Source organism: Schistocerca gregaria, chromosome 4 (genome assembly GCF_023897955.1).
Source record: "Schistocerca gregaria isolate iqSchGreg1 chromosome 4, iqSchGreg1.2, whole genome shotgun sequence".
NCBI lineage: Eukaryota > Metazoa > Arthropoda > Insecta > Orthoptera > Acrididae > Schistocerca > Schistocerca gregaria.
In genome coordinates this window covers 26,221,255-26,245,164 of record NC_064923.1, presented here as the reverse complement: position 1 = coordinate 26,245,164, position 23,910 = coordinate 26,221,255, and the positions used below count along the sequence as shown (strand labels likewise).

The window sequence follows — 23,910 nt, the reverse complement described above, 5'->3', positions numbered from 1 at the left end:
GCAGCTATGGCGACCCATTACTGCTTGCCTACACATCTGACACGTAAACGAAGTGCTCTCCAAATAACACCACTTGCATTTCAGAACATGTCTTTCACACATGTCTACAAAATCACCTTCACCTTCAAATACAGTTTCGTAGCGACTGACGGAGACGTAGGCAAAGTTTAAAGTTGCTATTTCCATTACATCACGTTAATCAGAAAAACGGTAAGTTACATCTGCAGAGGAACAAAATTCCGTTCCTCCCCACGTGGGGCTCGAACCCACGACCCTGGGATTAAGAGCCTTATGTTCTACCGACTAAGCTAGCTGCGCTGCCTCGGTGAGTATATGCCGGTTAGCACGTCACACAGTACTCGTTTGGGTTGATTGGTCCCATACAGAACCTCCCCATGTTGCCTAATGTTTTCCTAACGTCACACTCGTCACGTAGTTCACTTTTATTTCATAATCATTTCTGAGAGGTAACAGAATTGCATGACAACCTGCAGAGCTAGTTTCGTCAAAATTAACACACATACTTGATGTGACTCATAAGCCGAACGAGTTACTTTCCGACGTTATTTTAGATGTGCAAGTGCCAGTCAAAAACACGCGGCGACGGCAATATGCAAACCAATTCGCTAGTTAACACCGGTCTTGTTGTGCGTGTTTTAAGCTGAAGAGCATCTCCAAGCAGAAAATGGTCAACAGCAACATTCACACGGTTTCGTACTGCTCAAGTGCTACACTAAAACGGTATGTTTCTTTTTCAGATCTGGAAAAACACGACCGAGAGAGGAATCAAACACGCAATCTTCGGATACGAAGTCCGACGCCTTGTCCATTAGGCCACACGGTCACTGACAAACAAGTGGAACATATATACGACTCATCTCGAAACGCTCACACCACTGAGGAGTTGTGTTTTCGTTCTACACAGACGCTGCCCCTTGCTCTTTCCCACCCATTTGATACATTCAACCTGCTACGAGACCTACCAAATATAGACTGGGAAACTAAACCACACACTTTGTGCATTCGGAAATGTAAGGCAGGGCGTCCCTCGCCGCATTTGCTACGATGTCCATTTGCTACTTCTGCAGAAGTGGCGGCGGCGACGACGACGACGACGACGACGACGACAACCGCGGAAGGCTCTGAGATATGTGAGAAATACATCTAAAAAATATATTTCAGACTGTCCCATCCCACCTTATGCTGTACCGCTTTGGCAAATGCTTAATCTGCGCCATTCGCCTTAATCACATCTGAGAGTAATTCTTAATAAAACGCCTCTCGCTAATTGTTAGTCATCCCAGATACTGTTTGCTATAAGGCCACGACGCGCAACTGATATCAAAAATTCGTCTGCCTCCTGTGAGGATCGAACTCACGACCCCTGGTTTACTAGACCAGTGCTCTGCCACTGAGCTAAAGAGGCGCGGCCTAGCGGTACTTTTGCGTACTTCATCCTTACGGTCGTCTGGATCATCAGACTTCAGCTGACAACACTTCATATTACCGTCTAATATTTGCAGCTATGGCGACCCATTACTGCTTGCCTACACATCTGACACGTAAAGGAAGTGCTCTCCAAATAACACCACTTGCATTTCAGAACATGTCTTTCACACATGTCTACAAAATCACCTTCACCTTCAAATACAGTTTCGTAGCGACTGACGGAGACGTAGGCAAAGTTTAAAGTTGCTATTTCCATTACATCACGTTAATCAGAAAAACGGTAAGTTACATCTGCAGAGGAACAAAATTCCGTTCCTCCCCACGTGGGGCTCGAACCCACGACCCTGGGATTAAGAGCCTTATGTTCTACCGACTGAGCTAGCCGCGCTGCCTCGGTGAGTATATGCCGGTTAGCACGTCACACAGTACTCGTTTGGGTTGATTGGTCCCATACAGAACCTCCCCATGTTGCCTAATGTTTTCCTAACGTCACACTCGTCACGTTGTTCACTTTTATTTCATAATCATTTCTGAGAGGTAACAGAATTGCATGACAACCTGCAGAGATAGTTTCGTCAAAATTAACACACATACTTGATGTGACTCATAAGCCGAACGAGTTACTTTCCGACGTTATTTTAGATGTGCAAGTGCCAGTCAAAAACACGCGGCGACGGCAATATGCAAACCAATTCGCTAGTTAACACCGGTCTTGTTGTGCGTGTTTCAAGCTCAAGAGCATCTCCAAGCAGAAAATGGTCAACAGCAACATTCACACGGTTTCGTACTGCTCAAGTGCTACACTAAAACGGTATGTTTCTTTTTCAGATCTGGAAAAACACGACCGAGAGAGGAATCAAACACGCAATCTTCGGATACGAAGACCGACGCCTTGTCCATTAGGCCACACGGTCACTGACAAACAAGTGGAACTTATATACGACTCATCTCGAAACGCTCACACCACTGAGGAGTTGTGTTTTCGTTCTACACAGACGCTGCCCCTTGCTCTTTCCCACCCATTTGACACATTCAACCTGCTACGAGACCTACCAAATATAGACTGGGAAACTAAACCACACACTTTGTGCATTCGGAAATGTAAGGCAGGGCATCCCTCGCCGCATTTGCTACGATGTCCATTTGCTACTTCTGCAGAAGTGGCGGCGGCGGCGACGACGACGACGACGACGACGACGACGACGACGACGACGACGACGACGACGACCGCGGAAGGCTCTGAGATATGTGAGAAATACATCTATAAAATATATTTCAGACTGTCCCATCCCACCTTATGCTGTACCGCTTTGGCAAATGCTTTATCTGCGCCATTCGCCTTAATCACATCTGAGAGTAATTCTTAATAAAACGCCTCTCGCTAATTGTTAGTCATCCCAGATACTGTTTGCTATAAGGCCACGACGCGCAACTGATATCCAAAATTCGTCTGCCTCCTGTGAGGATCGAACTCACGACCCCTGGTTTACTAGACCAGTGCTCTGCCACTGAGCTAAAGAGGCGCGGCCTAGCGGTACTTATGCGTACTTCATCCTTACGGTCGTCTGGATCATCAGACTTCAGCTGACAACACTTCATATTACCGTCTAGTATTTGCAGCTATGGCGACCCATTACTGCCTGCCTACACGTCTGACACGTAAAGGAAGTGCTCTCCAAATAACACCACTTGCATTTCAGAACATGTCTTTCACACATGTCTACAAAATCACCTTCACCTTCAAATACAGTTTCGTAGCGACTGACGGAGACGTAGGCAAAGTTTAAAGTTGCTATTTCCATTACATCACGTTAATCAGAAAAAGGTAAGTTACATCTGCAGAGGAACAAAATTCCGTTCCTCCCCACGTGGGGCTCGAACCCACGACCCTGGGATTAAGAGCCTTATGTTCTACCGACTGAGCTAGCCGCGCTGAATCGGTGAGTATATGCCGGTTAGCACGTCAACACAGTACTCGTTTGGGTTGATTGGTCCCATACAGAACCTCCCCATGTTGCCTAATGTTTTCCTAACGTCACACTCGTCACGTAGTTCACTTTTATTTCATAATCATTTCTGAGAGGTAACAGAATTGCATGACAACCTGCAGAGCTAGTTTTCGTCAAAATTAACACACATACTTGATGTGACTCATAAGCCGAACGAGTTACTTTCCGACGCTATTTTAGATGTGCAAGTGCCAGTCAAAAACACGCGGCGACGGCAATATGCAAACCAATTCGCTAGTTAACACCGGTCTTGTTGTGCGTGTTTCAAGCTCAAGAGCATCTCCAAGCAGAAAATGGACAACAGCAACGTTCACACGGGTTCGTACTGCTCAAGTGCTGCACTAAAACGGTATGTTTCTTTTTCATATCTGGAAAAACACGACCGAGAGAGGAATCAAACACGCAATCTTCGGATACGAAGTCCGACGCCTTATCCATTAGGCCACACGGTCACTGACAAACAAGTGGAACTTATATACGACTCATCTCAAAACGCTCACACCACTGAGGAGTTGTGTTTTCGTTCTACACAGACGCTGCCCCTTGCTCTTTCCCACCCATTTGATACATTTAACCTGCTACGAGACCTACCAAATACAGACTGGGAAACTAAACCACACACTTTGTGCATTCGGAAATGTAAGGCAGGGCGTCCCTCGCCGCATTTGCTACGATATCCATTTGCTACTTCTGCAGAAGTGGCGGCGACGACGACGACGACGACGACGACGACGACGACGACGACAACCGCGGAAGGCTCTGAGATATGTGAGAAATACATCTATAAAATATATTTCAGACTGTCCCATCCCACCTAATGCTGTACCGCTTTGGCAAATGCTTTATCTGCGCCATTCGCCTTAATCACATCTGAGAGTAATTCTTAATAAAACGCCTCTCGCTAATTGTTAGTCATCCCAAATACTGTTTGCTATAAGGCCACGACGCGCAACTGATATCCAAAATTCGTCTGCCTCCTGTGAGGATCGAACTCACGACCCCTGGTTTACTAGACCAGTGCTCTGCCACTGAGCTAAAGAGGCGCGGCCTAGCGGTACTTTTGCGTACTTCATCCTTACGGTCGTCTGGATCATCAGACTTCAGCTGACAACACTTCATATTACCGTCTAATATTTGCAGCTATGGCGACCCATTACTGCTTGCCTACACATCTGACACGTAAAGGAAGTGCTCTCCAAATAACACCACTTGCTTTCAGAACATGTCTTTCACACATGTCTACAAAATCACCTTCACCTTCAAATACAGTTTCGTAGCGACTGACGGAGACGTAGGCAAAGTTTAAAGTTGCTATTTCCATTACATCACGTTAATCAGAAAAACGGTAAGTTACATCTGCAGAGGAACAAAATTCCGTTCCTCCCCACGTGGGGCTCGAACCCACGACCCTGGGATTAAGAGCCTTATGTTCTACCGACTGAGCTAGCCGCGCTGCCTCGGTGAGTATATGCCGGTTAGCACGTCACACAGTACTCGTTTGGGTTGATTGGTCCCATACAGAACCTCCCCATGTTGCCTAATGTTTTCCTAACGTCACACTCGTCACGTAGTTCACTTTTATTTCATAATCATTTCTGAGAGGTAACAGAATTGCATGACAACCTGCAGAGCTAGTTTCGTCAAAATTAACACACATACTTGATGTGACTCATAAGCCGAACGGGTTACTTTCCGACGTTATTTTAGATGTGCAAGTGCCAGTCAAAAACACGCGGCGACGGCAATATGCAAACCAATTCGCTAATTAACACCGGTCTTGTTGTGCGTGTTTCAAGCTCAAGAGCATCTCCAAGCAGAAAATGGTCAACAGCAACATTCACACGGTTTCGTACTGCTCAAGTGCTACACTAAAACGGTATGTTTCTTTTTCAGATCTGGAAAAACACGACCGAGAGAGGAATCAAACACGCAATCTTCGGATACGAAGTCCGACGCCTTGTCCATTAGGCCACACGGTCACTGACAAACAAGTGGAACTTATATACGACTCATCTCGAAACGCTCACACCACTGAGGAGTTGTGTTTTCGTTCTACACAGACGCTGCCCCTTGCTCTTTCCCACCCATTTGATACATTCAACCTGCTACGAGACCTACCAAATATAGACTGGGAAACTAAACCACACACTTTGTGCATTCGGAAATGTAAGGCAGGGCGTCCCTCGCCGCATTTGCTACGATGTCCATTTGCTACTTCTGCAGAAGTGGCGGCGGCGGCGGCGGCGACGACGACGACGACGACGACGACGACGACGACGACGACGACCGCGGAAGGCTCTGAGATATGTGAGAAATACATCTATAAAATATATTTCAGACTGTCCCATCCCACCTTATGCTGTACCGCTTTGGCAAATGCTTTATCTGCGCCATTCGCCTTAATCACATCTGAGAGTAATTCTTAATAAAACGCCTCTCGCTAATTGTTAGTCATCCCAGATACTGTTTGCTATAAGGCCACGACGCGCAACTGATATCAAAAATTCGTCTGCCTCCTGTGAGGATCGAACTCACGACCCCTGGTTTACTAGACCAGTGCTCTGCCACTGAGCTAAAGAGGCGCGGCCTAGCGGTACTTTTGCGTACTTCATCCTTACGGTCGTCTGGATCATCAGACTTCAGCTGACAACACTTCATATTACCGTCTAATATTTGCAGCTATGGCGACCCATTACTGCTTGCCTACACATCTGACACGTAAAGGAAGTGCTCTCCAAATAACACCACTTGCTTTCAGAACATGTCTTTCACACATGTCTACAAAATCACCTTCACCTTCAAATACAGTTTCGTAGCGACTGACGGAGACGTAGGCAAAGTTTAAAGTTGCTATTTCCATTACATCACGTTAATCAGAAAAACGGTAAGTTACATCTGCAGAGGAACAAAATTCCGTTCCTCCCCACGTGGGGCTCGAACCCACGACCCTGGGATTAAGAGCCTTATGTTCTACCGACTGAGCTAGCCGCGCTGCCTCGGTGAGTATATGCCGGTTAGCACGTCACACAGTACTCGTTTGGGTTGATTGGTCCCATACAGAACCTCCCCATGTTGCCTAATGTTTTCCTAACGTCACACTCGTCACGTAGTTCACTTTTATTTCATAATCATTTCTGAGAGGTAACAGAATTGCATGACAACCTGCAGAGCTAGTTTCGTCAAAATTAACACACATACTTGATGTGACTCATAAGCCGAACGAGTTACTTTCCGACGTTATTTTAGATGTGCAAGTGCCAGTCAAAAACACGCGGCGACGGCAATATGCAAACCAATTCGCTAGTTAACACCGGTCTTGTTGTGCGTGTTTCAAGCTCAAGAGCATCTCCAAGCAGAAAATGGTCAACAGCAACATTCACACGGTTTCGTACTGCTCAAGTGCTACACTAAAACGGTATGTTTCTTTTTCAGATCTGGAAAAACACGACCGAGAGAGGAATCAAACACGCAATCTTCGGATACGAAGTCCGACGCCTTGTCCATTAGGCCACACGGTCACTGACAAACAAGTGGAACTTATATACGACTCATCTCGAAACGCTCACACCACTGAGGAGTTGTGTTTTCGTTCTACACAGACGCTGCCCCTTGCTCTTTCCCACCCATTTGATACATTCAACCTGCTACGAGACCTACCAAATATAGACTGGGAAACTAAACCACACACTTTGTGCATTCGGAAATGTAAGGCAGGGCGTCCCTCGCCGCATTTGCTACGATGTCCATTTGCTACTTCTGCAGAAGTGGCGGCGGCGGCGGCGACGACGACGACGACGACGACGACGACGACGACGACGACGACCGCGGAAGGCTCTGAGATATGTGAGAAATACATCTATAAAATATATTTCAGACTGTCCCATCCCACCTTATGCTGTACCGCTTTGGCAAATGCTTTATCTGCGCCATTCGCCTTAATCACATCTGAGAGTAATTCTTAATAAAACGCCTCTCGCTAATTGTTAGTCATCCCAGATACTGTTTGCTATAAGGCCACGACGCGCAACTGATATCCAAAATTCGTCTGCCTCCTGTGAGGATCGAACTCACGACCCCTGGTTTACTAGACCAGTGCTCTGCCACTGAGCTAAAGAGGCGCGGCCTAGCGGTACTTTTGCGTACTTCATCCTTACGGTCGTCTGGATCATCAGACTTCAGCTGACAACACTTCATATTACCGTCTAATATTTGCAGCTATGGCGACCCATTACTGCTTGCCTACACATCTGACACGTAAAGGAAGTGCTCTCCAAATAACACCACTTGCATTTCAGAACATGTCTTTCACACATGTCTACAAAATCACCTTCACCTTCAAATACAGTTTCGTAGCGACTGACGGAGACGTAGGCAAAGTTTAAAGTTGCTATTTCCATTACATCACGTTAATCAGAAAAAGGTAAGTTACATCTGCAGAGGAACAAAATTCCGTTCCTCCCCACGTGGGGCTCGAACCCACGACCCTGGGATTAAGAGCCTTATGTTCTACCGACTGAGCTAGCCGCGCTGAATCGGTGAGTATATGCCGGTTAGCACGTCAACACAGTACTCGTTTGGGTTGATTGGTCCCATACAGAACCTCCCCATGTTGCCTAATGTTTTCCTAACGTCACACTCGTCACGTAGTTCACTTTTATTTCATAATCATTTCTGAGAGGTAACAGAATTGCATGACAACCTGCAGAGCTAGTTTCGTCAAAATTAACACACATACTTGATGTGACTCATAAGCCGAACGAGTTACTTTCCGACGCTATTTTAGATGTGCAAGTGCCAGTCAAAAACACGCGGCGACGGCAATATGCAAACCAATTCGCTAGTTAACACCGGTCTTGTTGTGCGTGTTTCAAGCTCAAGAGCATCTCCAAGCAGAAAATGGTCAACAGCAACGTTCACACGGGTTCGTACTGCTCAAGTGCTGCACTAAAACGGTATGTTTCTTTTTCATATCTGGAAAAACACGACCGAGAGAGGAATCAAACACGCAATCTTCGGATACGAAGTCCGACGCCTTATCCATTAGGCCACACGGTCACTGACAAACAAGTGGAACTTATATACGACTCATCTCAAAACGCTCACACCACTGAGGAGTTGTGTTTTCGTTCTACACAGACGCTGCCCCTTGCTCTTTCCCACCCATTTGATACATTTAACCTGCTACGAGACCTACCAAATACAGACTGGGAAACTAAACCACACACTTTGTGCATTCGGAAATGTAAGGCAGGGCGTCCCTCGCCGCATTTGCTACGATATCCATTTGCTACTTCTGCAGAAGTGGCGGCGACGACGACGACGACGACGACGACGACGACGACAACCGCGGAAGGCTCTGAGATATGTGAGAAATACATCTATAAAATATATTTCAGACTGTCCCATCCCACCTAATGCTGTACCGCTTTGGCAAATGCTTTATCTGCGCCATTCGCCTTAATCACATCTGAGAGTAATTCTTAATAAAACGCCTCTCGCTAATTGTTAGTCATCCCAAATACTGTTTGCTATAAGGCCACGACGCGCAACTGATATCCAAAATTCGTCTGCCTCCTGTGAGGATCGAACTCACGACCCCTGGTTTACTAGACCAGTGCTCTGCCACTGAGCTAAAGAGGCGCGGCCTAGCGGTGCTTTTGCGTACTTCATCCTTACGGTCGTCTGGATCATCAGACTTCAGCTGACAACACTTCATATTACCGTCTAATATTTGCAGCTATGGCGACCCATTACTGCTTGCCTACACATCTGACACGTAAAGGAAGTGCTCTCCAAATAACACCACTTGCTTTCAGAACATGTCTTTCACACATGTCTACAAAATCACCTTCACCTTCAAATACAGTTTCGTAGCGACTGACGGAGACGTAGGCAAAGTTTAAAGTTGCTATTTCCATTACATCACGTTAATCAGAAAAACGGTAAGTTACATCTGCAGAGGAACAAAATTCCGTTCCTCCCCACGTGGGGCTCGAACCCACGACCCTGGGATTAAGAGCCTTATGTTCTACCGACTGAGCTAGCCGCGCTGCCTCGGTGAGTATATGCCGGTTAGCACGTCACACAGTACTCGTTTGGGTTGATTGGTCCCATACAGAACCTCCCCATGTTGCCTAATGTTTTCCTAACGTCACACTCGTCACGTAGTTCACTTTTATTTCATAATCATTTCTGAGAGGTAACAGAATTGCATGACAACCTGCAGAGCTAGTTTCGTCAAAATTAACACACATACTTGATGTGACTCATAAGCCGAACGAGTTACTTTCCGACGTTATTTTAGATGTGCAAGTGCCAGTCAAAAACACGCGGCGACGGCAATATGCAAACCAATTCGCTAGTTAACACCGGTCTTGTTGTGCGTGTTTCAAGCTCAAGAGCATCTCCAAGCAGAAAATGGTCAACAGCAACATTCACACGGTTTCGTACTGCTCAAGTGCTACACTAAAACGGTATGTTTCTTTTTCAGATCTGGAAAAACACGACCGAGAGAGGAATCAAACACGCAATCTTCGGATACGAAGTCCGACGCCTTGTCCATTAGGCCACACGGTCACTGACAAACAAGTGGAACTTATATACGACTCATCTCGAAACGCTCACACCACTGAGGAGTTGTGTTTTCGTTCTACACAGACGCTGCCCCTTGCTCTTTCCCACCCATTTGATACATTCAACCTGCTACGAGACCTACCAAATATAGACTGGGAAACTAAACCACACACTTTGTGCATTCGGAAATGTAAGGCAGGGCGTCCCTCGCCGCATTTGCTACGATGTCCATTTGCTACTTCTGCAGAAGTGGCGGCGGCGGCGGCGGCGACGACGACGACGACGACGACGACGACGACGACGACGACGACCGCGGAAGGCTCTGAGATATGTGAGAAATACATCTATAAAATATATTTCAGACTGTCCCATCCCACCTTATGCTGTACCGCTTTGGCAAATGCTTTATCTGCGCCATTCGCCTTAATCACATCTGAGAGTAATTCTTAATAAAACGCCTCTCGCTAATTGTTAGTCATCCCAGATACTGTTTGCTATAAGGCCACGACGCGCAACTGATATCAAAAATTCGTCTGCCTCCTGTGAGGATCGAACTCACGACCCCTGGTTTACTAGACCAGTGCTCTGCCACTGAGCTAAAGAGGCGCGGCCTAGCGGTACTTTTGCGTACTTCATCCTTACGGTCGTCTGGATCATCAGACTTCAGCTGACAACACTTCATATTACCGTCTAATATTTGCAGCTATGGCGACCCATTACTGCTTGCCTACACATCTGACACGTAAAGGAAGTGCTCTCCAAATAACACCACTTGCTTTCAGAACATGTCTTTCACACATGTCTACAAAATCACCTTCACCTTCAAATACAGTTTCGTAGCGACTGACGGAGACGTAGGCAAAGTTTAAAGTTGCTATTTCCATTACATCACGTTAATCAGAAAAACGGTAAGTTACATCTGCAGAGGAACAAAATTCCGTTCCTCCCCACGTGGGGCTCGAACCCACGACCCTGGGATTAAGAGCCTTATGTTCTACCGACTGAGCTAGCCGCGCTGCCTCGGTGAGTATATGCCGGTTAGCACGTCACACAGTACTCGTTTGGGTTGATTGGTCCCATACAGAACCTCCCCATGTTGCCTAATGTTTTCCTAACGTCACACTCGTCACGTAGTTCACTTTTATTTCATAATCATTTCTGAGAGGTAACAGAATTGCATGACAACCTGCAGAGCTAGTTTCGTCAAAATTAACACACATACTTGATGTGACTCATAAGCCGAACGAGTTACTTTCCGACGTTATTTTAGATGTGCAAGTGCCAGTCAAAAACACGCGGCGACGGCAATATGCAAACCAATTCGCTAATTAACACCGGTCTTGTTGTGCGTGTTTCAAGCTCAAGAGCATCTCCAAGCAGAAAATGGTCAACAGCAACATTCACACGGTTTCGTACTGCTCAAGTGCTACACTAAAACGGTATGTTTCTTTTTCAGATCTGGAAAAACACGACCGAGAGAGGAATCAAACACGCAATCTTCGGATACGAAGTCCGACGCCTTGTCCATTAGGCCACACGGTCACTGACAAACAAGTGGAACTTATATACGACTCATCTCGAAACGCTCACACCACTGAGGAGTTGTGTTTTCGTTCTACACAGACGCTGCCCCTTGCTCTTTCCCACCCATTTGATACATTCAACCTGCTACGAGACCTACCAAATATAGACTGGGAAACTAAACCACACACTTTGTGCATTCGGAAATGTAAGGCAGGGCGTCCCTCGCCGCATTTGCTACGATGTCCATTTGCTACTTCTGCAGAAGTGGCGGCGGCGGCGGCGACGACGACGACGACGACGACGACGACGACGACGACGACCGCGGAAGGCTCTGAGATATGTGAGAAATACATCTATAAAATATATTTCAGACTGTCCCATCCCACCTTATGCTGTACCGCTTTGGCAAATGCTTTATCTGCGCCATTCGCCTTAATCACATCTGAGAGTAATTCTTAATAAAACGCCTCTCGCTAATTGTTAGTCATCCCAGATACTGTTTGCTATAAGGCCACGACGCGCAACTGATATCCAAAATTCGTCTGCCTCCTGTGAGGATCGAACTCACGACCCCTGGTTTACTAGACCAGTGCTCTGCCACTGAGCTAAAGAGGCGCGGCCTAGCGGTACTTTTGCGTACTTCATCCTTACGGTCGTCTGGATCATCAGACTTCAGCTGACAACACTTCATATTACCGTCTAATATTTGCAGCTATGGCGACCCATTACTGCTTGCCTACACATCTGACACGTAAAGGAAGTGCTCTCCAAATAACACCACTTGCATTTCAGAACATGTCTTTCACACATGTCTACAAAATCACCTTCACCTTCAAATACAGTTTCGTAGCGACTGACGGAGACGTAGGCAAAGTTTAAAGTTGCTATTTCCATTACATCACGTTAATCAGAAAAAGGTAAGTTACATCTGCAGAGGAACAAAATTCCGTTCCTCCCCACGTGGGGCTCGAACCCACGACCCTGGGATTAAGAGCCTTATGTTCTACCGACTGAGCTAGCCGCGCTGAATCGGTGAGTATATGCCGGTTAGCACGTCAACACAGTACTCGTTTGGGTTGATTGGTCCCATACAGAACCTCCCCATGTTGCCTAATGTTTTCCTAACGTCACACTCGTCACGTAGTTCACTTTTATTTCATAATCATTTCTGAGAGGTAACAGAATTGCATGACAACCTGCAGAGCTAGTTTCGTCAAAATTAACACACATACTTGATGTGACTCATAAGCCGAACGAGTTACTTTCCGACGCTATTTTAGATGTGCAAGTGCCAGTCAAAAACACGCGGCGACGGCAATATGCAAACCAATTCGCTAGTTAACACCGGTCTTGTTGTGCGTGTTTCAAGCTCAAGAGCATCTCCAAGCAGAAAATGGTCAACAGCAACGTTCACACGGGTTCGTACTGCTCAAGTGCTGCACTAAAACGGTATGTTTCTTTTTCATATCTGGAAAAACACGACCGAGAGAGGAATCAAACACGCAATCTTCGGATACGAAGTCCGACGCCTTATCCATTAGGCCACACGGTCACTGACAAACAAGTGGAACTTATATACGACTCATCTCAAAACGCTCACACCACTGAGGAGTTGTGTTTTCGTTCTACACAGACGCTGCCCCTTGCTCTTTCCCACCCATTTGATACATTTAACCTGCTACGAGACCTACCAAATATAGACTGGGAAACTAAACCACACACTTTGTGCATTCGGAAATGTAAGGCAGGGCGTCCCTCGCCGCATTTGCTACGATATCCATTTGCTACTTCTGCAGAAGTGGCGGCGACGACGACGACGACGACGACGACGACGACGACAACCGCGGAAGGCTCTGAGATATGTGAGAAATACATCTATAAAATATATTTCAGACTGTCCCATCCCACCTAATGCTGTACCGCTTTGGCAAATGCTTTATCTGCGCCATTCGCCTTAATCACATCTGAGAGTAATTCTTAATAAAACGCCTCTCGCTAATTGTTAGTCATCCCAAATACTGTTTGCTATAAGGCCACGACGCGCAACTGATATCCAAAATTCGTCTGCCTCCTGTGAGGATCGAACTCACGACCCCTGGTTTACTAGACCAGTGCTCTGCCACTGAGCTAAAGAGGCGCGGCCTAGCGGTACTTTTGCGTACTTCATCCTTACGGTCGTCTGGATCATCAGACTTCAGCTGACAACACTTCATATTACCGTCTAATATTTGCAGCTATGGCGACCCATTACTGCTTGCCTACACATCTGACACGTAAAGGAAGTGCTCTCCAAATAACACCACTTGCTTTCAGAACATGTCTTTCACACATGTCTACAAAATCACCTTCACCTTCAAATACAGTTTCGTAGCGACTGACGGAGACGTAGGCAAAGTTTAAAGTTGCTATTTCCATTACATCACGTTAATCAGAAAAACGGTAAGTTACATCTGCAGAGGAACAAAATTCCGTTCCTCCCCACGTGGGGCTCGAACCCACGACCCTGGGATTAAGAGCCTTATGTTCTACCGACTGAGCTAGCCGCGCTGCCTCGGTGAGTATATGCCGGTTAGCACGTCACACAGTACTCGTTTGGGTTGATTGGTCCCATACAGAACCTCCCCATGTTGCCTAATGTTTTCCTAACGTCACACTCGTCACGTAGTTCACTTTTATTTCATAATCATTTCTGAGAGGTAACAGAATTGCATGACAACCTGCAGAGCTAGTTTCGTCAAAATTAACACACATACTTGATGTGACTCATAAGCCGAACGAGTTACTTTCCGACGTTATTTTAGATGTGCAAGTGCCAGTCAAAAACACGCGGCGACGGCAATATGCAAACCAATTCGCTAGTTAACACCGGTCTTGTTGTGCGTGTTTCAAGCTCAAGAGCATCTCCAAGCAGAAAATGGTCAACAGCAACATTCACACGGTTTCGTACTGCTCAAGTGCTACACTAAAACGGTATGTTTCTTTTTCAGATCTGGAAAAACACGACCGAGAGAGGAATCAAACACGCAATCTTCGGATACGAAGTCCGACGCCTTGTCCATTAGGCCACACGGTCACTGACAAACAAGTGGAACTTATATACGACTCATCTCGAAACGCTCACACCACTGAGGAGTTGTGTTTTCGTTCTACACAGACGCTGCCCCTTGCTCTTTCCCACCCATTTGATACATTCAACCTGCTACGAGACCTACCAAATATAGACTGGGAAACTAAACCACACACTTTGTGCATTCGGAAATGTAAGGCAGGGCGTCCCTCGCCGCATTTGCTACGATGTCCATTTGCTACTTCTGCAGAAGTGGCGGCGGCGACGACGACGACGACGACGACGACGACAACCGCGGAAGGCTCTGAGATATGTGAGAAATACATCTAAAAAATATATTTCAGACTGTCCCATCCCACCTTATGCTGTACCGCTTTGGCAAATGCTTTATCTGCGCCATTCGCCTTAATCACATCTGAGAGTAATTCTTAATAAAATGCCTCTCGCTAATTGTTAGTCATCCCAAATACTGTTCGCTATAAGGCCACGACGCGCAACTGATATCCAAAATTCGTCTGCCTCCTGTGAGGATCGAACTCACGACCCCTGGTTTACTAGACCAGTGCTCTGCCACTGAGCTAAAGAGGCGCGGCGTAGCGGTACTTTTGCGTACTTCATCCTTACGGTCGTCTGGATCATCAGACTTCAGCTGACAACACTTCATATTACCGTCTAATATTTGCAGCTATGGCGACCCATTACTGCTTGCCTACACATCTGACACGTAAAGGAAGTGCTCTCCAAATAACACCACTTGCTTTCAGAACATGTCTTTCACACATGTCTACAAAATCACCTTCACCTTCAAATACAGTTTCGTAGCGACTGACGGAGACGTAGGCAAAGTTTAAAGTTGCTATTTCCATTACATCACGTTAATCAGAAAAACGGTAAGTTACATCTGCAGAGGAACAAAATTCCGTTCCTCCCCACGTGGGGCTCGAACCCACGACCCTGGGATTAAGAGCCTTATGTTCTACCGACTGAGCTAGCCGCGCTGCCTCGGTGAGTATATGCCGGTTAGCACGTCACACAGTACTCGTTTGGGTTGATTGGTCCCATACAGAACCTCCCCATGTTGCCTAATGTTTTCCTAACGTCACACTCGTCACGTAGTTCACTTTTATTTCATAATCATTTCTGAGAGGTAACAGAATTGCATGACAACCTGCAGAGCTAGTTTCGTCAAAATTAACACACATACTTGATGTGACTCATAAGCCGAACGAGTTACTTTCCGACGTTATTTTAGATGTGCAAGTGCCAGTCAAAAACACGCGGCGACGGCAATATGCAAACCAATTCGCTAGTTAACACCGGTCTTGTTGTGCGTGTTTCAATCTCAAGAGCATCTCCAAGCAGAAAATGGTCAACAGCAACATTCACACGGTTTCGTACTGCTCAAGTGCTACACTAAAACGGTATGTTTCTTTTTCAGATCTGGAAAAACACGACCGAGAGAGGAATCAAACACGCAATCTTCGGATACGAAGACCGACGCCTTGTCCATTAGGCCACACGGTCACTGACAAACAAGTGGAACTTATATACGACTCATCTCGAAACGCTCACACCACTGAGGAGTTGTGTTTTCGTTCTACACAGACGCTGCCCCTTGCTCTTTCCCACCCATTTGATACATTCAACCTGCTACGAGACCTACCAAATATAGACTGGGAAACTAAACCACACACTTTGTGCATTCGGAAATGTAAGGCAGGGCGTCCCTCGCCGCATTTGCTACGATGTCCATTTGCTACTTCTGCAGAAGTGGCGGCGGCGACGACGACGACGACGACGACGACGACGACGACGACAACGACAACCGCGGAAGGCTCTGAGATATGTGAGAAATACATCTATAAAATATATTTCAGACTGTCCCATCCCACCTTATGCTGTACCGCTTTGGCAAATGCTTTATCTGCGCCATTCGCCTTAATCACATCTGAGAGTAATTCTTAATAAAACGCCTCTCGCTAATTGTTCGTCATCCCAGATACTGTTTGCTATAAGGCCACGACGCGCAACTGATATCCAAAATTCGTCTGCCTCCTGTGAGGATCGAACTCACGACCCCTGGTTTACTAGACCAGTGCTCTGCCACTGAGCTAAAGAGGCGCGGCCTAGCGGTACTTTTGCGTACTTCATCCTTACGGTCGTCTGGATCATCAGACTTCAGCTGACAACACTTCATATTACCGTCTAATATTTGCAGCTATGGCGACCCATTACTGCTTGCCTCCACATCTGACACGTAAAGGTAGTGCTCTCCAAATAACACCACTTGCATTTCAGAACATGTCTTTCACACATGTCTACAAAATCACCTTCACCTTCAAATACAGTTTCGTAGCGACTGACGGAGACGTAGGCAAAGTTTAAAGTTGCTATTTCCATTACATCACGTTAATCAGAAAAACGGTAAGTTACATCTGCAGAGGAACAAAATTCCGTTCCTCCCCACGTGGGGCTCGAACCCACGACCCTGGGATTAAGAGCCTTATGTTCTACCGACTGAGCTAGCCGCGCTGCCTCGGTGAGTATATGCAGGTTAGCACGTCACACAGTACTCGTTTGGTTAATTGGTCCCATACAGAACCTCCCCATGTTGCCTAATGTTTTTCTAACGTCACACTCGTCACGTAGTTCACTTTTATTTCATAATCATTTCTGAGAGGTAACAGAATTGCATGACAACCTGCAGAGCTAGTTTCGTCAAAATTAACACACATACTTGATGTGACTCATAAGCCGAACGAGTTACTTTCCGACGTTATTTTCGATGTGCAAGTGCCAGTCAAAAACACGCGGCGACGGCAATATGCAAACCAATTCGCTAGTTAACACCGGTCTTGTTGTGCGTGTTTTAAGCTGAAGAGCATCTCCAAGCAGAAAATGGTCAACAGCAACATTCACACGGTTTCGTACTGCTCAAGTGCTACACTAAAACGGTATGTTTCTTTTTCAGATCTGGAAAAACACGACCGAGAGAGGAATCAAACACGCAGTCTTCGGATACGAAGTCCGACGCCTTGTCCATTAGGCCACACGGTCAATGACAAACAAGTGGAACTTATATACGACTCATCTCGAAACGCTCACACCACTGAGGAGTTGTGTTTTCGTTCTACACAGACGCTGCCCCTTGCTCTTTCCCACCTATTTGATACATTCAACCTGCTACGAGACCTACCAAATATAGACTGGGAAACTAAACCACACACTTTGTGCATTCGGAAATGTAAGGCACGGCGTCCCTCGCCGCATTTGCTACGATGTCCATTTGCTACTTCTGCAGAAGTGGCGGCGGCGACGACGACGACGACGACGGCAACCGCGGAAGGCTCTGAGATATGTGAGAAATACATCTATAAAATATATTTCAGACTGTCCCATCCCACCTTATGCTGTACCGCTTTGGCAAATGCTTTATCTGCGCCATTCGCCTTCATCACATCTGAGAGTAATTCTTAATAAAACGCCTCTCGCTAATTGTTAGTCAACCCAAATACTGTTTGCTATAAGGCTACGACGCGCAACTGATATCCAAAATTCGTCTGCCTCCTGTGAGGATCGAACTCACGACCCCTGGTTTACTAGACCAGTGCTCTGCCACTGAGCTAAAGAGGCGCGGCCTAGCGGTACTTTTGCGTACTTCATCCTTACGGTCGTCTGGATCATCAGACTTCAGCTGACAACACTTCATATTACCGTCTAATATTTGCAGCTATGGCGACCCATTACTGCTTGCCTACACATCTGACACGTAAAGGAAGTGCTCTCCAAATAACACCACTTGCATTTCAGAACATGTCTTTCACACATGTCTACAAAATCACCTTCACCTTCAAATACAGTTTCGTAGCGACTGACGGAGACGTAGGCAAAGTTTAAAGTTGCTATTTCCATTACATCACGTTAATCAGAAAAACGGTAAGTTACATCTGCAGAGGAACAAAATTCCGTTCCTCCCCACGTGGGGCTCGAACCCACGACCCTGGGATTAAGAGCCTTATGTTCTACCGACTAAGCTAGCCGCGCTGCCTCGGTGAGTATGTGCCGGATAGCACGTCACACAGTACTCGTTTGGGTTGATTGGTCCCATACAGAACCTCCCCATGTTGCCTATTGTTTTCCTAACGTCACACTCGTCACGTAGTTCACTTTTATTTCATAATCATTTCTGAGAGGTAACAGAATTGCATGACAACCTGCAGAGCTAGTTTCGTCAAAATTAACACACATACTTGATGTGACTCATAAGCCGAACGAGTTACTTTCCGACGTTATTTTAGATGTGCAAGTGCCAGTCAAAAACACGCGGCGACGGCAATATGCAAACCAATTCGCTAGTTAACACCGGTCTTGTTGTGCGTGTTTCAATCTCAAGAGCATCTCCAAGCAGAAAATGGTCAACAGCAACATTCACACGGTTTCGTACTGCTCAAGTGCTACACTAAAACGGTATGTTTCTTTTTCAGATCTGGAAAAACACGACCGAGAGAGGAATCAAACACGCAATCTTCGGATACGAAGACCGACGCCTTGTCCATTAGGCCACACGGTCACTGACAAACAAGTGGAACTTATATACGACTCATCTCGAAACGCTCACACCACTGAGGAGTTGTGTTTTCGTTCTACACAGACGCTGCCCCTTGCTCTTTCCCACCCATTTGATACATTCAACCTGCTACGAGACCTACCAAATATAGACTGGGAAACTAAACCACACACTTTGTGCATTCGGAAATGTAAGGCAGGGCGTCCCTCGCCGCATTTGCTACGATGTCCATTTGCTACTTCTGCAGAAGTGGCGGCGGCGACGACGACGACGACGACGACGACGACGACGACGACGACGACAACGACAACCGCGGAAGGCTCTGAGATATGTGAGAAATACATCTATAAAATATATTTCAGACTGTCCCATCCCACCTTATGCTGTACCGCTTTGGCAAATGCTTTATCTGCGCCATTCGCCTTCATCACATCTGAGAGTAATTCTTAATAAAACGCCTCTCGCTAATTGGTCGTCATCCCAGATACTGTTTGCTATAAGGCCACGACGCGCAACTGATATCCAAAATTCGTCTGCCTCCTGTGAGGATCGAACTCACGACCCCTGGTTTACTAGACCAGTGCTCTGCCACTGAGCTAAAGAGGCGCGGCCTAGCGGTACTTTTGCGTACTTCATCCTTACGGTCGTCTGGATCATCAGACTTCAGCTGACAACACTTCATATTACCGTCTAGTATTTGCAGCTATGGCGACCCATTACTGCTTGCCTACACGTCTGACACGTAAAGGAAGTGCTCTCCAAATAACACCACTTGCATTTCAGAACATGTCTTTCACACATGTCTACAAAATCACCTTCACCTTCAAATACAGTTTCGTAGCGACTGACGGAGACGTAGGCAAAGTTTAAAGTTGCTATTTCCATTACATCACGTTAATCAGAAAAACGGTAAGTTACATCTGCAGAGGAACAAAATTCCGTTCCTCCCCACGTGGGGCTCGAACCCACGACCCTGGGATTAAGGGCCTTATGTTCTACCGACTGAGCTAGCCGCGCTGCCTCGGTGAGTATATGCCGGTTAGCACGTCACACAGTACTCGTTTGGGTTGATTGGTCCCATACAGAACCTCCCCATGTTGCCTAATGTTTTCCTAACGTCACACTCGTCACGTAGTTCACTTTTATTTCATAATCATTTCTGAGAGGTAACAGAATTGCATGACAACCTGCAGAGCTAGTTTCGTCAAAATTAACACACATACTTGATGTGACTCATAAGCCGAACGAGTTACTTTCCGACGTTATTTTAGATGTGCAAGTGCCAGTCAGAAACACGCGGCGACGGCAATATGCAAACCAATTCGCTAGTTAACACCGGTCTTGTTGTGCGTGTTTTAAGCTGAAGAGCATCTCCAAGCAGAAAATGGTCAACAGCAACATTCACACGGTTTCGTAGTGCTCAAGTGCTACACTAAAACGGTATGTTTCTTTTTCATATCTGGAAAAACACGACCGAGAGAGGAATCAAACACGCAATCTTCGGATACGAAGTCCGACGCCTTGTCCATTAGGCCACACGGTCACTGACAAACAAGTGGAACTTATATACGACTCATCTCGAAACGCTCACACCACTGAGGAGTTGTGTTTTCGTTCTACACAGACGCTGCCCCTTGCTCTTTCCCACCCATTTGATACATTCAACCTGCTACGAGACCTACCAAATATAGACTGGGAAACTAAACCACACACTTTGTGCATTCGGAAATGTAAGGCAGGGCGTCCCTCGCCGCATTTGCTACGATGTCCATTTGCTACTTCTGCAGAAGTGGCGACGACGACGACGACGACAACCGCGGAAGGCTCTGAGATATGTGAGAAATACATCTATAAAATATATTTCAGACTGTCCCATCCCACCTTATGCTGTACCGCTTTGGCAAATGCTTTATCTGCGCCATTCGCCTTAATCACATCTGAGAGTAATTCTTAATAAAACGCCTCTCGCTAATTGTTCGTCATCCCAGATACTGTTTGCTATAAGGCCACGACGCGCAACTGATATCCAAAATTCGTCTGCCTCCTGTGAGGATCAAACTCACGACCCCTGGTTTACTAGACCAGTGCTCTGCCACTGAGCTAAAGAGGCGCGGCCTAGCGGTACATTTGCGTACTTCATCCTTACGGTCGTCTGGATCATCAGACTTCAGCTGACAACACTTCATATTACCGTCTAATATATGCAGCTATGGCGACCCATTACTGCTTGCCTACACATCTGACACGTAAAGGAAGTGCTCTCCAAATAACACCACTTGCTTTCAGAACATGTCTTTCACACATGTCTACAAAATCACCTTCACCTTCAAATACAGTTTCGTAGCGACTGACGGAGACGTAGGCAAAGTTTAAAGTTGCTATTTCCATTACATCACGTTAATCAGAAAAACGGTAAGTTACATCTGCAGAGGAACAAAATTCCGTTCCTCCCCACGTGGGGCTCGAACCCACGACCCTGGGATTAAGAGCCTTATGTTCTACCGACTTTTTTTTCTAATTAACCCTTGGATTAAGAGTGTGACGCTCTACCAACTTTTTTTTTGTTTTTTTTATTAAAGTCCGACGCCTTATCCATTTGTTTTTTTTGTTTTTTTTAGTTTTTTTTTTTTGTTCGTTGTAATTTGTATATTCGTTTGTTTTCTATCCATCTTCTTTGCTCGTTTCTGCTGTCTGTTTTGCGCTTTTGTTTCATTCAAAATACACCAAATTTAATATGGCGTAGAAATAACTGATCCTGGGAAGGACATATTCTTGATCTCATACGTTGCTTTATTCAGAATCACAATGAGACCAATGGAAGTCTTTGCTGTGAGTATAACCTTGACTATAGTACAGGAAAAACGAATTGTTATAACAGATATTCATGTTATCCACGTCCTACTTCATCTCAAGGACGATGTGAAGAAAATTTTGAAATGTTGACTGATACCGGTGCCCATATTGGTTGGTTGTGCGCCAGTGTTGGTGTGAGAGATATACTTGAAAATCTAAGACATTAGGCGCACTGCCGGACAGAATATAGTGGATAAAATGTCCCATAAGCCATAGGTAGCTGTTATGTTTGGCTGCAGGGAAGAGTCGGTAGTCCGGGCGCAGAATGTCGTGGATCTGAATCGCATGAGGCGCAGTCCGGTTGAGCACAGCGAGTTTTTTGCGCGTCCAATTCCAGATGTGCACTTGATCCTTGCAGACAAACAGATGTGCAATAGTCTCAACCATGTGGCACAAGTCGCAGTAGGGACTGGGTGCAAGATTAATCCTGTGCCGCTTTTCTTTCGTCGGAATAGTGTCAGCGACCACGTCATACCATTTGGAGCGGACATCTGTCGGAAGCGTTGGATTATGGATGTTAGCCCAAACGAGGGACCAATTGCAAGCCGGATACTTCTTTTCCAAGGGGCCAGGCAGTGACGGCCGAAGTAAGTGGCGATACAGTTTTACCGTCGGCTTCTTGAAAAGCTCGTCGTCGAGATAGCTACTTTCAAGGTAATACAGTGCTATATGCTGAAAGTGCGGGCCGACGTGGCCAATGTCCACAGGCGGAGATATATTGCGGGGGCGGGACAGTTGATAGAGCCGCTTCGTGACGGTGTCCTCGCTGGCGGTGAGTATCTGCCATGAGCGTTTCAGATACAGGGCTAGGGCATGAATGCCGGGGTTTTTCAAGCCAAGGCCTCCCATATGGCATGGCAGTGCTGTCGTGGTGAAGGAAACCTTAAAAATATTGAGCTTCCAGACGTACCAGGCGGCCGCCGCTAGGAGTGATCTTGCTACTGTGGGTGGCATAGGTAGGACGGCGGCAACAAATTGTAATTTAGAGAGGGCATCAGAGTTGACGAAAAAGGCTCGCTGCAGACGATCGAGGTGTCGCATGTTCTGGTCGCGCAGGAGTGCTTTTATCGCCTGAATTTTGGGTATCCAATTTTTGTGAGACATGTCCAGAGGCCGGGCCGTAACGTAGAGACCAAGGTGTTTTCTAGTCTGTACACAGGGCAGCCAAGCGTCGCCTGTGATAGGTCGTTCTTGACCAAGCGTTAAGGCGGCGGATTTATTGACGTTTAACATGGCACCACTATCTCTTTGGAATTCCTCAAGAATGCGTTTCGCTGCGGTGACATCGCGAACGTCGTTAAGAAGCACGCTGACATCGTCTGCGTAAGCTTGGACCACAGACTTGATACCATAAAACTGGAATCCAGGGAGGCTATGATGTAGATGGCGCAACAAGGGTTCCATGAGGATCGCATAGAGCGTCGTTGAAAGTGGACTGCCTTGCTTGATACCCCGTGAGAGCTGGATGTACTCCGTCAATGTATTATTGATCAGGAAGCGCGTACGGGTACCACTGATACAGTTGTTGATGAGGTGGATAAAATTAAGACTGAAGCCCATTGATTCCATCACGCCGCTGAGATAGTGATAGTCAGCTCGATCGTAAGCCTTATCGAAGTCAAGAAATGCTATGGCCATAGGAGTGCGGGTGGCCCAGGTGAGGGAGACGAGATCCCGATATAGCGCCAAAATGGTGGACAGCGACCGACCACGGATCGCACTCATTTGGTATGGTCCCAGAAGATAGGGTAACAGCTGCCGTAATCGGGCATTGAGGGCGCGCGTCAGAAGCTTAAAGTCGGCATTGAGCAGAGTAATGGGCCGCAGATCTTTGGTGGTGGTCGGCGTCGGCGTCTTAGGTATTAAAA

General features: G+C 46.5%; 14 non-coding genes across 14 annotated transcripts; all 14 read right to left on the bottom strand.

Annotated features, from left to right (window-relative positions):
* Positions 1–1,354: 1,354 nt before the first annotated feature.
* Trnat-agu (transfer RNA threonine (anticodon AGU)) lies at positions 1,355–1,426 on the bottom strand. Its single transcript has one exon. It is a non-coding gene; the product is annotated as a tRNA-Thr (tRNA).
* Positions 1,427–2,900: 1,474 nt separating this feature from the next.
* Positions 2,901–2,972, bottom strand: Trnat-agu (transfer RNA threonine (anticodon AGU)). Its single transcript has one exon. It is a non-coding gene; the product is annotated as a tRNA-Thr (tRNA).
* Positions 2,973–4,429: 1,457 nt separating this feature from the next.
* Trnat-agu (transfer RNA threonine (anticodon AGU)) lies at positions 4,430–4,501 on the bottom strand. Its single transcript has one exon. It is a non-coding gene; the product is annotated as a tRNA-Thr (tRNA).
* Positions 4,502–5,968: 1,467 nt separating this feature from the next.
* Trnat-agu (transfer RNA threonine (anticodon AGU)) lies at positions 5,969–6,040 on the bottom strand. The gene has a single exon. It is a non-coding gene; the product is annotated as a tRNA-Thr (tRNA).
* Positions 6,041–7,504: 1,464 nt separating this feature from the next.
* Positions 7,505–7,576, bottom strand: Trnat-agu (transfer RNA threonine (anticodon AGU)). The gene has a single exon. It is a non-coding gene; the product is annotated as a tRNA-Thr (tRNA).
* Positions 7,577–9,026: 1,450 nt separating this feature from the next.
* Positions 9,027–9,098, bottom strand: Trnat-agu (transfer RNA threonine (anticodon AGU)). Its single transcript has one exon. It is a non-coding gene; the product is annotated as a tRNA-Thr (tRNA).
* A 1,467-nt stretch (positions 9,099–10,565) lies between these two features.
* On the bottom strand, positions 10,566–10,637 carry Trnat-agu (transfer RNA threonine (anticodon AGU)). The gene has a single exon. It is a non-coding gene; the product is annotated as a tRNA-Thr (tRNA).
* Positions 10,638–12,098: 1,461 nt separating this feature from the next.
* Positions 12,099–12,170, bottom strand: Trnat-agu (transfer RNA threonine (anticodon AGU)). Its single transcript has one exon. It is a non-coding gene; the product is annotated as a tRNA-Thr (tRNA).
* Positions 12,171–13,620: 1,450 nt separating this feature from the next.
* Positions 13,621–13,692, bottom strand: Trnat-agu (transfer RNA threonine (anticodon AGU)). The gene has a single exon. It is a non-coding gene; the product is annotated as a tRNA-Thr (tRNA).
* Positions 13,693–15,138: 1,446 nt separating this feature from the next.
* On the bottom strand, positions 15,139–15,210 carry Trnat-agu (transfer RNA threonine (anticodon AGU)). Its single transcript has one exon. It is a non-coding gene; the product is annotated as a tRNA-Thr (tRNA).
* A 1,461-nt stretch (positions 15,211–16,671) lies between these two features.
* Trnat-agu (transfer RNA threonine (anticodon AGU)) lies at positions 16,672–16,743 on the bottom strand. Its single transcript has one exon. It is a non-coding gene; the product is annotated as a tRNA-Thr (tRNA).
* Positions 16,744–18,183: 1,440 nt separating this feature from the next.
* On the bottom strand, positions 18,184–18,255 carry Trnat-agu (transfer RNA threonine (anticodon AGU)). Its single transcript has one exon. It is a non-coding gene; the product is annotated as a tRNA-Thr (tRNA).
* Positions 18,256–19,723: 1,468 nt separating this feature from the next.
* Trnat-agu (transfer RNA threonine (anticodon AGU)) lies at positions 19,724–19,795 on the bottom strand. Its single transcript has one exon. It is a non-coding gene; the product is annotated as a tRNA-Thr (tRNA).
* A 1,432-nt stretch (positions 19,796–21,227) lies between these two features.
* Positions 21,228–21,299, bottom strand: Trnat-agu (transfer RNA threonine (anticodon AGU)). The gene has a single exon. It is a non-coding gene; the product is annotated as a tRNA-Thr (tRNA).
* Between the last annotated feature and the right edge of the window lie 2,611 nt (positions 21,300–23,910).